Raw genomic sequence first — 13,756 nt, 5'->3', positions numbered from 1 at the left:
TGGCGGGAGCTGAAGGGAGGAAGTTGGGAAGAGAAAGATAAAAATTACGGAGGTCAGGGAAGGTGGGAGAGAGTAGGTAGAAGTGAACCATGGAGGTCAGTTCCGCAGTAGTGACCACAAAGCCTGGAAATTTCCTTGTAGCTAAAAGAGGATTAGGAAGAGGACACTGTACATTTTCTCTCCAATTAGTAGGCAAGTTCCATCCTAGCCAATTCTAACTTAACAATTACGGAGAGAAACAAAGCACCCATGAGCTTTATTCTCAGGTTGAGAAGGAAAAGGAAACAGATCAAACTTCAAAATGTGAGCCAGGAAAGCCATCTCTGGTCTTGTGTCTCCTGAGGAAGAAAAGCAACGCTTAGAAGAAAGGGCAGATAAGCAGAAAAGGGGATGCAAGCTAAAGGAAAGCAGGCAAAGTTCCAGGCCAGCCTGGGCAACATAGCGAGATCCTGTCCCTACACAATATAAAAACAATTAGCCAGGCACGGTGGTGTGCACCTGTAGTCCCAGCTACTCAGGAGGCTGAGATGGGAGGATGGCTTGAGGCTGGGAGATCCAGGCTGCAGTGAGCTGTGATTATGCCAGTGCACTCCTGCCTGGGCGGTAGAGCAAGACCCTGTCGAAAAAGAGAGAGAGAGAGAGAGAGAAAGAAAGAAAGAGAGAGAGAGAAAGAAAGAGAGAGAGAGAGAAAGAAAGAAAGAAAGAAAGACAGATGGACAGAAAGAAAGAGGGAGAGAGAGAAAGAAAGCAGGAAAAAACACTTAGGAATAAAATTTGCCCATTTTTGCAAACCATCCCACCCATTTTTGAGAGTTGTTAGCTCTCAGAGGGCAGAACCCCAGGTTTGTGTCTCTTGTCTTCCCACGTGAAATGAGACACACAAGGAGAACCCCCCCATGGTGATGAGCAGAGGCTGGAGCAGTGCGTCTACAAGCCATAGAGCACCACGCATGGCTGGCAACACCAGGAGCTAGAAGCAGCGAGGAAGGATTTTCCACCCAGAGTCTCAGAGAAGCATAGCCCTGCTGACACCTTGGTGTCAACTCCTGGCTTCTGGAACTGACAGTAGATAAATTTCTGTAGTTTTAAGACATGTTCTATGACATACTCCTGGTATATGACAGGTGCTAACAGGCACTTGCTAGATGCATTCTCAAATAATTATAATGCTTAGAGCAAGACAACAGAATTGGTAAACAATGTCAAATGTGACTATCTATAGGGAAAAAAGAAAAACCAAAGTGAGGAGGAGGGAAAAAAGGGAATTAAAAGTTACTAAAGTGGCCTTACTCTTAGTCCTGACTCCCTCCAACCACTATGGGCTCATCTATGCAAAAATTCCAGTGCATTCTGTCTGATTCTGCTCTATTGGAAAAGGCCTGCAGATCTTCTTATGTTCCCAACACACCCTTCTGATCTCCAAGTTCCTCTGTATCCTGGTCATCAACCTTCCCAACCCATGTTCTTTTTTGTCTTAAAACCCCTTCAGAAGAATCTAGTTCCCATCCACTCTGGGTACCCAGCCATTCCAATAATCCATTGCCATCCACCATGTGGGATCTGATTATCTCAGGGTACAAGCAATGTTTTCCCCAATAACCATGCAGTAAACTTTCTCCATGGAGGTGGGCTATTATCTCAGGAAACTCACCAACTGGGTTGTAATTTCAGAGGCTTTCATTAGAAATTAAGGGCTTACCAGCGGGGCGCGGTGGCTCATGCCTGTAATCCTAGCACTTTGGGAGGCCGAGGAGGGCGGATCACGAGGTCAGGAGATCGAGACCATCCTGGCTAACACGGTGAAACCCCGTCTCTACTAAAAATACAAAAAATTAGCTGGGCGCCGTGGCGGGTGCCTATATAGTCCCACCTACATGGAAGGCTGAGGCAGGAGAATGGTGTGAACCTGGGAGGTGGAGCTTGCAGTGAGCCGAGATAGCGCCACTGCAGTCCGGCCTGGGGGAAAGAGCAAGAGTCTGTCTCAAAAAAAGAAATTAAGCGCTTACCATCTCAAAGCGTAGGCCCGGGGCTGGGGGTGTGGGGCTGGGGAGGAGGGGAAATCTATAATAAGTGTCAGTCAGAGGACTTCCCTTGGCTAATATCCAGGGAGGATCACCTTATTTGATTGACCACATGCTGATTGCTTCTATTCCAAACCAGAAAAAGCAAAATGTGAATCTTTTGAGGAAGGGGGAAGATGCTGTTTTCATCTTTAAGTACATCCTGTGTGATACCCGGTTGCACTAGCTAATGGCACTGTGTGCCGAGCCCTGCGCTAGGCTAGGACACAGGAAGAGAGTCCACAGTCCTCTTCCACAGCTGCCTACGTCTTCAAAAGGGCAAGAGACATTTTTTCAAGGCAAATTCTTTGGTTCAATTCCCATGGATGGATTTGATTAAAAGAGGTCAGTTTCCCTAGATAATTCATACAAAAATTGTTTTTTTTTTTTGGTAGATGTTAATCACTGGCCTCTTGAGTGAATGATCAGTTTTGTCTACAATTAATAAAAAACTAGCAAACTCTGGTTATGGGATGGAAAGAACATCTGCTGAATGAAGATACTCTAAATATGAAAGTTAGAAAAACCCTAGGGCCCCAGGTTAGTTATTCAAAATGTGAATAATTTAATGAGAAGCAGTCCATTTGGAAACTTTTGATGTTGATAGCTTAGTTCATGTGCCAAATAATCATCTTTTCAGGCAACATTGTGAGAAATCAGACAAATGAAAGAAAGTGGATGAAAGTGATATGTACATTCTTGGGGATTGTTCTCAAAATGAAATGTATTTAAAGCAAACAGGATCTCAGCTACTGGGAGCTGGTCTGGTGGGATGTGGCCAAACAGAATTCCAATGAACCCAAGAGGTCTTCTATATCTTTGACCATTGTGTTGCTTTTGTCTGCTTTGATGAAATCTCCATGGAAGCTGGGATGAATCTCCATCCTCCACGGACATTTTTCTAAAATAATGACAATGTCATTTTTTCTTGAATCTTCTCTAGCTTTCCCTTAAAATAATACGAAATCCAAGCTGGAAGAGTCGTTGGGGACCATGATCAGTAATTGACTTCCCCTGGTCAGTAACTCAGATATTCCTAATTATCGAATTATCAAATCTTAAAAATTAACTACATTACCAGCAAGAATATCTCAGAACAACACTGACTGTCTTCCCAGGCCCAACCAATCCCTTTGACAGACTGATTGCCTCTGGGAAAGTCACACCTTAAGTTAAACAAACAAAACAGGTTAAGAACAGGCAGGGCGTGGTTGCTCACACCTGTAATCCCAGCACTTTGGGAGGCCGAGGCTGGTGGATCATGAGGTCAGGAGTTCGAGATCAGCCTGGCCAACATGGTGAAACCCCATTTCTACTAAAATACAAAAATTAGCTGGGCATGGTGGTGCATACCTGTAATCCCAGTTACTTGGGAGGCTGAGGCAGGAGAATCGTTTGAACCTGGGAGGTGGAGGTTGCAGTGAGCTGAGATCATGCCATTGCACTCCAGCATGGGTGGGTCGAAACTCTGTCTCAAAAAAAAAAAAATAATAATAGAAGCAGCTAGCACAGGGGCTATCGAATGAGATGATCCTCTTTTTTCCCTCCTCCTTTCCTTCTTCCCCTCCTTTCTCCTTTTCTTTCTCCCCCTTACTTTTTCTCTTTTCATAAACATTCCATCCAGAGCCCAGTCTAGACAGGCTGCCCCAGTGTCACTACAGAATCTCCCTTCTCCGTCATCCCCTTGCCTTGCTCCTGTGTTGTACTTCCTTTTGTACATGTGCATGTGTGTGTGCATGCGTGTGTGTGCGTGCATGTGTGTGCGTGTGTGTGTGCGTGCGTGTGTGTTGTACTTTCTATTCCCTGTATCTTGACTTCTACCTTTTAAGTTTGGTCATTTGTTTCAGTGCAGTATCTACTCCAGAATTTTTCTAAGAAACGGGGATGGGAGGTATGGGCTCAAGAGTGACCTTATTTTACCACCTGGCTAACCCCAAATCTGAGAATGGCTCCAAAATGTGGAGCTGACGTGTGTTACTCTATTTTTTTTTTTTTTTTTTTTTTTCTGAGACAGAGTCTGGCTCTGTCGCCCAGGCTGGAGTGCAGTGGCGCAATCTTGGCTCACTGCAACCTCTGCCTCCCAGATTCAAGTGATTCTCCTGCCTCAGCCTCCCAAGTAGCTAGGATTACAGGTTTGTACCATCACTCCCTGCTAATTTTTGTATTTTTAGTAGAGACAGGGTTTCACTATGTTGGCCAAGCTGGTCTCGAACTCCTGACCTCAGGTGATCTGCCCACCTCAGCCTCCTAAAGTGCTGGAATTACAGGTGTGAGACAATGCGTTTGGCTGATGTGTTACTCTTTATGTAAGAACACCAACTCATTGTTAAGTTTCCTCCAAAATGACTCTTGATTTTGTTGTAGAAATCATACGCTGTGATGCTCGAAGCACCTGCATTTCCCCCGAGGTCTACTTTTGCCCTGGCTGTGGGGGGTTGCAGTGCGGAGATCTACCCGTTTTGTGCTGCCCATGACCATGCTTCTGTCTGTAAGTTCCCCTAATAAATCACCCCAAACTGACAAACTGGATTTGTCTGCCCCCTCCTTTGCTTTCTTGGCTCCTTCTGCATTTGGGGGATGCTTTGCACTTACAGCCCTCCCTGTGGAACAGGAGGTAAGATATTTTAGATATTACAAGTCTGAAAACATCACTGACTGCCTAGGTGTAAAAGTCTTTGAATGATTTTTATTCAGTATTTGAGGGCCTTGCTCCAATAACTGCAAGTTCCTCCCTCCACACTGCTTCAGCCCCAGTCCTGTGTTCTGGGATCCTTGGCCCTTTGATTCTTGTCTCTTTTGGGGTACAAGGAAAAGGTATCCACTAAGCTAATTCAAATAAAGGGGTGTATCTGCATGGGTGGGGAGGTAGGAGGGTTCCTGAAGACAGCCAGCAAAATTGAGGCAGGAGAATAGGGTCTGGAGGCAGGGAACCTAGGCTGTTTCATGCTGACTTCCTGGAACTAGACGGAAAGGAAAACCCTAACTTTCCATGCCTAAGTAACAAAAGGACCAGAGGCTACTCCAGTTGCAAATCCCCACCTTTTTTGTGTCCCAGAGATGGGAAATTGAAAGTACTTCTGATTGGTTGCTTTTTGCAACCAATCAGATGTTTGAAGAAGAGAGTAACTTTGTAGCTTCATTTCAGCCTCTGATTGGTTGCGGGCCCTCTCTTCATTTACATAGGGTGAGCATGAAGTGTGGCCAATGGGAAAGCTCTATGGGGTATTTAGACCTGAGCAGATTCTGTATCCAGGGCCCTTGAGCCACTGCTTGGACCCACTCCCTCCCTGTGGAGTGTATTTTCCTTTTCAATGCATCTCTGCTTTGGTGCTTCATTCTTTCCTTGCTTTGTTTGTATGTTTTGTCCAATTCTTTGTTCAAAATGCCAAGAACCTGCCTCTCTGGGCCCCTGGCTTTCACCTCTCGCAGCCCCCACTGGATGCTCCAGCATGTGCCCACGCCCAGCGTCCCCCACCCCGCCCTGCACCCTCCCGGGCCCTCTTGCTCTGGCGCTACCTCTTATCTTTCTTCCCTTCTAACTCACTAATCTAATTTTCAATTTGCCAAACAGATTCCCAATAAAAAAATCTTTCTGAGCCAGACGAGACAACTCCTCTGTTGCTGGCAGCCTCATCCATGGGCTGTCCTGAGTCCAGCTCCAGTACTTGGTCCAGGCTGCTCTGGCAGGGACCCAGCCATGAACGGATGCAAAGGAACATGGTTTTCATCTGCGTTTGTCTGATTTCGGATGAAGCTAAGCTTCTCTTCTTGTTTGGTGCTCTTTGGGGTGTCTTCTTCTGTGAATTGCCTATCTACGTCTTATCCCTTTTTCCAATTTCTGTCTTTTTCTTCTTGATTTGCATGAGTTCCTTGAATTTTCTAGGCACTAGTCCCTTGTCAGCTTTGGATATCGCAAGCGTGTTCTCCCATTCTGTCCTCTGTCTACAGGGATACCTCAGAGATATTGTGGGTTCAGTCCAGATTACTGCAAAAAGGCAAATATTGCAATAAAGTGAGTCACACATTTTTTTTGGTTTCCCAGTGCATATAAAAGTTATGTCTCTATACTGTAGTCTATTTAGTGTGCAATAGCATCGTGTATAAAATGTACTGTATTAATTAAAAATACTTTATTGCTAAAAAATGCTAACAATTATCTGAGCCTTCATGGAGTTATAATCTTCCTTTTGGTGGAGGGTTTTGCCTCGATGTTGGTGGCTGCTGACTGATCAGGGTGGTGGTTCCTGAAGGTTGGGGTGGCTGTGGCAATTTCTTAAAATAAGAGAGTAATGAAGTTTGCTGTATCCATTGACTCTTCTTTTTAAAATTTTTTTCTACCCCTGCCCTTCCCCTGACTCTTCCTTTCACAAAACGATTTTTCTGTAGCATGTGATGCTGTTTGATAGAATTTTACCCACAGTAGAACTTCTTTGAAAATTGGAGTCAATCCTTTCAGACCTTGCCACTGCTTTATCAGCTAAGCTTATGTAATATTCTAAATGCTTTGTTGTCATTTTAACAGTGTTCACAGCTTCTTCATCAAGAGTAGTTTCCATGTCAAGAAACCACGTTCTTTGCTCATCCAAAAGAAGCAACTCCTCATCCTTTCAAGTCTGATCATGAAATTGCAGTTCAGTCCCATCTTCTATTTCTCTTGCATTTCCACCACGTCTGCAGTGACTTCCTCCACTAAAGTCTTCAACCCCTCAAGGTCATCCATGAAGACTGGAATCAACTTCTTCCAAACTCCTCTTAATGTTATTATTTTGACCTCCTCCCATGAATCACAAATGTTTCTAATGGCATTTAGAATGGTGAATCCTTTCCAGACATTTTCAATTTACCTTGCCCAGATCCATCGGAGGAATCACTATCTATGGCAGTTATAGCCTTATTAAATCTATTTCTTAAATAATAAGACTTGAAAGTAGAAATTTGTCCTTGATCCATGGGCAGAGAATGGTGATCACATTAGCAGGCAGGGACACGACATTCATCTCCTGGCACATCTCCCTCAGAGCTTATAGGTGACCAAGTACTTTGTCAATGAGCAGTAATATTTTGAAAGGAATCTTTTCTTCTGAGCAGTAGGTCTCAACAGTGGGCTTAAAATATTCAGTAAACCATGCTGTAAGCAGTTGTGTAGTCATTCAGGCTTTGTTGTTTCATTTCTAGAGCACAGGCAGAATAGATTCAGCATAATTCTTAAGGACCCTAGGATTTTCAGAACGGCAAGTGAGCACTGGCTTCAACTTAAAGGCACCAGCTGCATCAGCCCCTAGCAAGAGAGTCAGCCTGTCCTTTGAAGCTTTGAAGCCAGACTTTGATATCTTCTCTCTAGCTATGAAAAGTCCTAGATGGCATCTTCTTCCAATAGAAGGCTGTTTAGTCTACATTGAAAATCTGTTGTTTAGTGCTGCTGTCTTCATAAATCTTAATTAACTAGATCTTCTGGAAAACTTGCTGCAGCTTCTCCATCAACACTTGTTGCTTCATCTTACACTTTTTTTATGGAGCTGGCTTCGCTCCTTAAATCTGATGAACCAATGAGGTTCAAAAGCTTCAAACTTCCTTCTGCAGCTTCCTCATCTCTCTCAGCCTTCAAAGAGTTGAAGAGAGTTAGGACCTTGCTCTGGATTCGGCTTTGGCTTAAGGGAATGCTGCGGCTGCTTTGATCTTCTATCCAGACCACTCAAACTTCCTCTGTATCAGCAATAAGGCAGTCTCACTTTCTTATCATTTGTGTGTTCCCTGGAGTAGCACTTTTAATTTCCTTCAAGTACTTTTTTTTTTTGAGATGGAGTCTCACTCTGTTACCCAGGCTGGAGTGCAGTGGCACGATCTCAGTTCACTGCAGGCTCCACCTGCCAGGTTCAAGTGATTCTCCTGCCTCAGCCTCCCAAGTAGCTGGGATTACAGGTGCACACCATGCACACCACCATGCCTGGCTAATTTTTGTATTTTTAGTAGAGATGGGGTTTCACCATGTTGGCCAGGCTGGTCTTGAACTCCTGACCTCAAATGATCCGCCTGCCTTGGCCTCCCAAAGTGCTGGGATTACAGGCGTGAGCCACCGTGCCTGGCCAAGAACATTTTCTTTGCACTCACAATTTGGTTAACTGTTTGGCACAAGATGCCTAGCTTGGGGCCTATCTCAGCTTTCGACATGCCTTCCTCACTTAGCTTAATTACCTCTACCTTTTTATTTAAAGTCAGAGGCCTGCGACTCTCCTTTTCACTTGAACACTTAGAGGCCATTGCAGGGTTATTAATCGTCCTAATTTCAATCCCCAGGGAACAGGGATGCACGAGAAGAGGGAGACAGACAGAGGAATGGTCAGCTGGTGGACCAATCAGAACGCACACAGCATTTATCGATTAAGTTCACTGTCTTATATGGGACCCCCAAAACAACTACGATAGTAACATCAAAGACCACTGATCACAGATCATCACAATGATATAATAACGAGAAAGTTTTAGATAGTGCAAGAATTACCAAAATATGACGCAGAGACATAAACTGAGCATGTGCTGTTGGAAAAATGACACCAACAGACTTGCTCAACACAGGGCTGCCACAAACCTTCTGTTTGCAAGAAATGCAACATCTGCAAAGTGCAATAAAGCCAAGCATGCTGAAACGAAGCCTGAATTAACTTTGTCAGTGGGCCATTAGTTGACCAGAAATTTTTCATTCTGATGCACTAAAAATCATCTTCCTTTTTTTTTTTTTTTTGCTTATGGCTTGTGTTTTGAAATTTTAAGAGCTCTTTCCCCACCCTTGCATCGCAAGGAAGTGTGTCATCACCATATTCTGTTAACTTATCATTTTACTGTTCATATTCAGTACTGACTTCATATTGAGTAGTCCTATGTATGTGATGTTGGCTTTTTTTTTCCCCTGCAGACACTGAAATGACTTCTGATATCCACAAGTAACTCATCCTTTCCCCACTGATTCCTGGGCTGTCTTTATGGTCTAACGATTTCCATGTAAAATAGTTTCTCTCTGGGCTCCCTCTCCTGTTCCCCTGGCCTGTGTGTCTGTCCTTGGTTTTGTGTTGTATCTTAATTCCTAGTTGAGCAAGTTTGACTTACCATTTCATGGATTTTTATTCTTCCATAAAAAAATTTAAGTCAGGGCCAGGCGCAGTGGCTCATGCCTATAATCCCAGCGCTTTGCGAGGCCGAGGAGGGTGGATCACTTGAGGTCAGGAGTTCGAGACCAGCCTAGCCAACATGGCGAAACCCCGTCTCTACTAAAAATACAAAAATAAGCCGAGCGTGGTGGCACGTGTTTGTAGTTCCAGTTACTTAGGAGGCTGAGGCAGGAGAATCGCTTGAACCTGGGAGGCAGAGGTTGCAGTGAGCCGAGATCACACCACTGCCCTCCAGCCTGGGTGACAGAGTGAGACTGTCTCAAAAAAACCCAAAAAAACAAAAAATAATTAAGTCAGGTTTTCAAAGTCCTTAATAGGATGGTTGAAATTCTGATGGGAAATCTGAGTAGCATAAAGGCATTCTAAGTGGGGAAATGATAGGCGTGAAGGTAGGAAAAATGAGTAAGTCAAGGTCAAGGCACGTGACCCATTTTTGATGAAGCTAAAGGTATCGAGGTATCTTAACATCAGCAAGTTCTTTCTCTTTTCACAGTTTAACAAAGATCAAGGTATCAGTTATACTTTTATTGTATAAAAGCACATAAGATGACCTATATCCTTTACTCATGCCAAGAAAACTACCTGCTTTACCCACTCTGCTCTTGATGCGCTTTTTAAAAAGCAGTTTCGCTTCCATATGAACACATTTGCTTCCTCTCCACTTCCTGCAATACTTGCTAACTTTCACTTCTGGTTTGTTTTGACTCCTCTATTTTGGAAGTCATTTCGTTTTCAAGTAAAGTAAACATGAACAACTCTAAAATACAACTTATACCTCTGTGTCTTAGTCAAAACAATACAAACACCCTAGCACTTTTTATCTTTAATTCAACTAGATGTTCACTACTAGATGGCATACTAGGCCCGTTGATTTTTGCATTACTTAGCTCCTTAAGAATAAAAGGAGAGAGGCTGGGGCCAGTGGCTTACACCTGTAATCCCAGCACTTTGGGAGGCTGAGGCGGGTGGATCACTTGAGGTCAGGAGTTCGAGACCAGCCTGGCCAACATGGCAAAACCCCATCTCTACTAAAAATACAAAAATTAGCTGGACATGGTGGCACATGCCTGTAATCCAGCTACTTGGGACGCTGAGGCATGAGAATTGCTTGAACCTGGGAAGCAGAAGTTGCAGTGAGCCGAGATCATGTCACTGAACTCCAGCTTGGGCGACAGAGCGAGACTCCATCTCAAAAACAAACACACACATACACACACACACACGCGCGCGCGCGCACACACACACACATACACACAACAGGGAGAAATAAAAGCCAAGTGCTCAGGTCTGGCTTTGGTCAAACCAGGGCAAAACAGACAGCTCCCCAGGGCGCCCAGGAGGAACTCCCAGCTCCTGTGGGGCTGAGCAGAGAGACCAGCTGGAGAATACACTTCCTTTTCTCTCTTCTTGTCTTCCACCCGGCCCTTGTTTCCATTTCTGCTTTGTCTCCAGGCGAGTGCACACTCCACCTCTTCTCATTGATGCAGTGGTCCCCTCTCCTCTGTCCTGCCAGATTTAGGTCAGCTGTTCTGAGCACATGGCAAAGCAGCTTTAGACTCCTGCACTGTCGAAAAACACTCGCTGAGCCTGAGTAATTGCAAGGAAAACGGATGCATGCTGTCAGATCCTCCACTGCTATTTTCTCACACAGACGTCTATTTTTCTTAGGTATCTAGATACCTTTAATTTCCATTTCTCTCACTCCCTTCTTGCCGTCTGTTCATTTTATTATTTTTCCTTATCTATACATTAACATTAAATATACTCTTTTGAACGTATAATAATGACTTTCATAATTAAAACATTTAAATGGCTTATTCCTTCTTTCTTCGAATTATTCTTACCTATTTATTTATTTTCAGATGGAGTTTTACTCTGTCGCCCAGGCTGGAGTGCTATGGTGCGATCTTCGCTCACTGCAACCTCTGCATCCCGGGTTCAAGCAATTCTCATGCCTCAGCATCCCAAGTCGCGGGATTACAAGCATGTGCCACCATGTCCAGCTAATTTTTGTATTTTTAGTAGAAACAGAGTTTTGCCATGTTGGCCAGGATGGTCTGGAACTCCTGACTTCAGGTGATCTGCCTGCCTCGGCCTCCCAAAGTGCCAGGATTACAGGCACGAGCCACCGCACCCAGCCTCTTTCTTCTAATCTTCGTTGTCAGCTCTCACCAACCTGGCTTAGAGGCTTCACTAGGAAGATGTGTCCTCCTCCATCCCAGCACTCTACAGATGAGTCTTTCACCATCTTTATAGCCCAGTGGTCAAATAGCAGCTCTGGAGTCAGACAGGTGAGGCTGCATCAGTTTCACTTCTGCTCTGCAGTTCATTATCTGTGTGGCCTTGGGCAGGGTCCGGGACCTCTCTGATTTCCTGTAAACCGGGCTTGCTAATGCTGCCCCCGTAAGATTGTTGTCATTTTAAAACAAGAAAATTCACGTTACCTGGTGCTTGGCACACGGTAAAGGCTCGATTAATGGTGGCTACTGCTCCTTCCACCCGGCTGCCCACTAGGAGGACAGACGACAGGAAAGGAAAGAGCTGTGCTGATGGTTGGAAGGTAATGTAGTACCATCCTCTGTGAGCAGTAAAGCTGAAGAAGCCCAGTATAATGAGCCAGCATTCCACTTTTAGGATATTCTAGAAAAGTTCCCACATACAGACAAGGAGGCAAGACCAAGTGTGCTCATTACAGCATTGTTTGTTATGAGGAAAAATGGAAATAACCTAAATGTCCCAGAATAAGACAACTGGTAGATATGTTGTGATATTTATACAACCAATAGCATACAGAAGAGGAAAATGAATGAAACAGAAACACAAGGAAAAACTTCAAAAGTATAATATTGAGGGAGAAAAAACAGATTGCAGAATAATACATGCAGTAACTTCTTATAAAATTTCAAACATATAAAACAGCAGTGTGGATTGTGTTGGCACACATACATATAGAGAAGTATAAACATATGTATGGGAGTAATACAGATAAATTCAGAACCATGATTACTTTAGGGAAAGGATATATTTAGGCACCCTCAACTGTATCTATTTTACCTTTTTAAAGGATCTGAAGTAAATGTGGGGCAAAATGTTAAGATCTGATAAAGCTGGTTTGTGGGTGCATGGGTATTTTTATATTATTCTCTATATACATTTAAAAAGTCTGTAATATTTCACAATAAAAAAACTAAAGGTCTTACACGTTGAAACTCACAATACTCACAGAAATTAATTCCTTATAACCTATAACATTCTTCATCGTTATCTATTAAAAATGATTGGTTTTGTGGGGGGGGAGCGTGGTTCACACCTGTAATCCCAGCACTTTGGGAGGCCAAGGCAGGTGGAGTTAGGAGTTTGAGACCAGCCTGACCACCATGGTGAAACCCTGTCTCTACTAAAAATACAAAAATTAGCTGGGTGTGGTGGTGGGCGCCTGTAATCCCAGCTACTCAGGAGGCTGAGGCCGGAGAATCACTTGAACCCAGGAGGCGGAGATTGCAGTGAGCTGAGATCACGCCACTGGACTCCAGCCTGGGCAACAGAGCAAGCCTCTGTCAAAAAAAAAAAAAAAAAACAAATTGGTGTATTTTATTTCATAGATGGTCCACAAGAGGGAGATCTAGAACAATTCTGTGTAAGGAAAACAGCCTCCTAGGGCTTGGCCGGAGTGCAATGGAAACCAGGTGTCATCGGACACGCCTGCAGCCCTCTGGCACGAGAGGCGATGCCCCTACTCCTTATTCCCAAACCTACAGAACAACTCCTTACGGCAAAGAGGACACATCACAGGGCGCAGTGACAATCTCAACCGTGTTGTGTTTTCTTGTTTTGTTTTGTTTGAGACGGAGTCTCGCTCTGTTGCCAGGCTGGAGTGCAGTGGTACGATCTTGGCTCAGTGCAACCTCCGCCTCCCGGGTTCATGCCATTCTCCTGCCCCTCAGCCTCCCGAGTAGCTGGGATTACAGGCACACGCCGGCACACGCCACCACACCCGGCTAATTTTTATATTTTTTGTAGAGACGGGGTTTCACCATGTTAGCCAGGATGGTCTCGATCTCTTGACCTTGTGATCCGCCTGTCTCTGCCTCCCAAAGTGCTGGGATTACAGGCGTAAGCCACCGCACCCGGCCTGAACAGTGTTTTAAAAAACACAATGTAACAAATTGTTGGCAGAGTAAGTAACACCCAGCAGCTAGAGGAAGGGAGTTGAGAGGGCAGGCAAACAGGCACGACCCACGGGTGTCCCTGGCACCTATGGCGGTGCTCCCTCCATTCCTTTGGGACGCTTCCTAAGGCGCTGTTTTTCTTGTTATTCTGTACATTTGATTCTCTAGAATTCTCAGGAAAATGCTGCCAGCGGCCAATTCACCAGTAAAGAGCTTTTATTACACAATCATATAATAAATATGACCTCAGAGCTGGCTTTTATCCAGGCTAATGCCCAAAGAGAGGGGACCGTGTTCCGGCCACCTTTGGAGACTGGGCTTCCTACTGAGGGTTGGGAAACTTCTCCTAAAGACCTAATCAACC

General features: G+C 44.5%; 1 pseudogene; it reads right to left on the bottom strand.

Annotated features, from left to right (window-relative positions):
• Nucleotides 1-6,206: 6,206 nt before the first annotated feature.
• Nucleotides 6,207-8,318, bottom strand: LOC131384330 (tigger transposable element-derived protein 1-like; annotated as a pseudogene).
• Nucleotides 8,319-13,756: the final 5,438 nt, after the last annotated feature.

The sequence above is a fragment of the Hylobates moloch genome, unplaced genomic scaffold (assembly GCF_009828535.3).
Source record: "Hylobates moloch isolate HMO894 unplaced genomic scaffold, HMol_V3 SCAFFOLD_1, whole genome shotgun sequence".
Classification (NCBI taxonomy): domain Eukaryota; kingdom Metazoa; phylum Chordata; class Mammalia; order Primates; family Hylobatidae; genus Hylobates; species Hylobates moloch.
The sequence above is the reverse complement of the archived record's forward strand: the minus strand, read 5'-3'. Positions and strand labels throughout refer to the sequence as shown.